This window comes from Hydra vulgaris, chromosome 03 (genome assembly GCF_038396675.1).
Source record: "Hydra vulgaris chromosome 03, alternate assembly HydraT2T_AEP".
In the NCBI taxonomy this organism is placed as follows: Eukaryota; Metazoa; Cnidaria; class Hydrozoa; order Anthoathecata; family Hydridae; genus Hydra; species Hydra vulgaris.
Genome location: NC_088922.1, coordinates 57435265 through 57438661, shown reverse-complemented (window position 1 = coordinate 57438661; position 3397 = coordinate 57435265).

Sequence of the window (3397 nt, the reverse complement as noted above, 5' to 3'; positions counted from 1 at the left end):
GTATGCAAAAATGCCTTTGTCAGAAAATTCTTTGTACAATTTATCATCTTATAAAATAATAAGTCAACCACGTGTTGGAAGCATGGGAAGCGGCGTTGCAATCTATATCCTTGACAAGTTTGTATTTAAAACAAAAAAGACTTTTTGTAAAGCAAACAAACATAATGAAACTTTGTGTATTGAAATTCTAAATTAAACTGGTAAGCTTTTTTAATCTCCTCGCTTTATCGCCCGACATGCGGTAAGCAAATTAACTTTCATAATAGCCTTAGAACAATTATATCGCAAATGAGCATTCAGATAAAGCATATTTTTTTCGCTGGTGATTTAAACTTAGATGCTATGTGTTATGAAAATATGTAAATACAAAAATCTTTTTAAATTTATTACATGAATTTAACATTATATCTACCATTTTTAAGCCAACACGTATTACAAAAACTACTTCGTCCTCAAATGATGATACTTTACCTAATAAATTTTTAAATACTCATTTCGAATCTGGTGTTTTATTTTAGATTTCCCTGATCATTTTCCGATCTATCACATTGTGCACGAAGTTTCATCTAACGACGGCAATAAAAAGTGTTTGTTACTAAAAGAAATCTTTGTATTAAAAGGCTAGATAAACTTAAAAAGAAGTTGTACGAAGAGCGATGGGAAGATTTCTATTCCTCTGCAAACCCCAATAACGCGTTTGACAATTTTTTGAATACTTTTCAAAATGTTTATGACAATGTCTGCCCAAAATGAACAATGGAAATAAAAAACAAACAACTTAAAAACCCATGGATGACAAATAATTTGAGAAAATCATCAAAAAGAAAATAAAAGCTTTATATAAAATTTCTAAAATCTAAAAAAGAAATTGACGAAAATGCGTACAAATCATATAAAAAGTTTTATCGAAATAACTTAAAGCAAGCTAAAATGAAGTATTATTCTAACCAGCTGGATAAAAACAAGTTTGATATAAAGAAAACTTGGTCTATTATAAATAAAGTAACTGGAAGAGAGAAAAAGAATCTCTCTTGCTTACCAAAAAAAATAGTTATTAACAGCAAAACTATAACAAGTGAAAAAACTATATGTCAAGTATTTAAAAAATATTTTGTTAATGTAGGCACCTCTCTTGCATCTAATATTGTTCAGGCGACTAAAGTGTTTGATGAATACTTGGGAGAGAAACCCGCGAGCATATTTTGAAACCCTATACAGGCTCAGAATAGCCAGAAAAATGAGCAATCTGATTCGCTGATTTTGAAAGAAAGGCAAGTGCGATTTTGTTGAAAAATATAATGAAAATCAAAACAAACAGATTTTTAAAATAAATTTCAAAGTAATGATATACTAAGTTTATCAATAAAAGTCATGTGTTACTATCAACACAGGAAATTCATTTTATTGTAGTACTCTTCAGAGTATTTAAAATGTATCAAAATCTATTTGTACAAGAGAATTTTCACTCGTAAAAATTTCAATAAAGTTTATCTTGGTGATGAAGATTTTATCTATTGTTTAATTTTAAGAAACGAAAAAAAAAAATGTGTTGAAGTAAATTTGAAAAAATCTACAAATGTGTTTCTCTTAAAATATGCTCTTGGCCTTAAAGCATTCTCAAATACATAGTTTATATAAGTATGTTGTACGAGACTAATAGTGAAGCACTTTTGCATACAAAGTTTATATGCAGTTTTACGTGACTACTGGTAAAGAACTTTATTTATAAACTGATTTACATGTTTATTATAAAGAGTTGAAAATTAGAGTTTTTTAAAAAAGAAAATTTGTACTAATTGCAAAACTCGTTTACATATTCCATGTCAATATATGAGCTCTGAGGAGATTTTGTTTTCATGCTTTGTTTCAACTATAGTTTGGAGGAGGCTGATATATTTTTTTATTACGTAACTTTAATAAAACATCGTGTTAAACCATTAAAAACTTTTTTAAAATTTATAAAAATTTTGGCAGGCTGCATTAAGTTATAAAATATTTGAAAATTTAACAAAAGAAGTGATATTTATGTTTGTCTACAGAACAGAAATTTGTGTACAGTTACATATAAACACTGACATTAAAAGCAAGAAAAAGTATTGAAGTCAAATAAGTTAACCAAATAAAAGTGGATTATGGCATAAATAAAAGTGGATTATGGCAAATGATTGTGGCATTTTTTGTATTGCAGTAATTGAAAAAAAAAATGATTTAAAAAACTAAACTAAGTGGTTAAAATCAATCGTTTTAATGAAAGAGTTTTAAAAAGAGTTATAAAAAAAAGAAAAGAAAATTATCAAAAAAAGAACAAAATAAGTTGTCATGCTATGAATATTTTTGCTATTATCAAATGTGTTTTGTATGTATAAACTCTTAAAATATTTCATTTGAATTTGCATGTGTGCAATTTTGAAAGATTTCTAAATGTGCTTCTTATCAAATATAATGTCCGTGTTCTGTAAAGCATGCTCGATAAAAAGTTTATATGCAATTGCACCAGACTACTGGTAAAGTACTTAAATATGCAAAGTATAAATTTAAAGCTGAGGTAGAGGTTGTTCAAAGCTCGTTACTGCATCTTTATACCAACTTGTTAATTATAAACAGTTTAACATTTAAAATTTTGAAAAAAGAAAATTTTTACAGATGTTTTGCCAAACTAGCTTACATGCTCCATATAAATCTATATATATTATATAGGATGAAAATTGGATATTAATTTAATGGAAATAATTTGAATAATAAATTGGATAATAATCTATTGGAAAATTTAACAAAAAAAGTGATATTTGTTTTTTCACTGAAGATTAAAACTTTACTGAGTATTAAATTCAAAAAATTTAACCAAATAAAGGTGAATTATGGCAATTTTTGTAATAAAAATAACTTCATCAAAATTAGCTTCTACATTTGAAGAAGCAAGTTTTCAAAAAAATTGTTAATATTACATCAAAATAAAACATAATGCATCTCTGTTTTTATATTAATAAACAAGAGATATTCACTGAATATCTCTTTTTTTATTGGTAATATTAAAATTTATATAATAAAACTATAAATATAATTTGTAAATATGGAGTACATTTTATTTAAGATTTTTTTTCTAATTTTTTTAGAGCAGACATATTTTGTTTTTCTTCTAGAGTATATAATGTAAAATAAATTATTAGCATTATGAATATGTAAAGTTTATTAAAGTTTGCTGCTTTATTTAATATTATTTACCATCAGTTGCTATTGAAGGATACACATTTTATATTAATTATAGAATACATTAATGAGTATTTTGTTCAGGTTAAAAGCTATATATCAACAAAAATGTATTGAGTTTTGAAATTGAAATAAACAACAACATGAAATTGCATGTTTGCAATCTTTCTTGTTTCTACCTTTTTACACT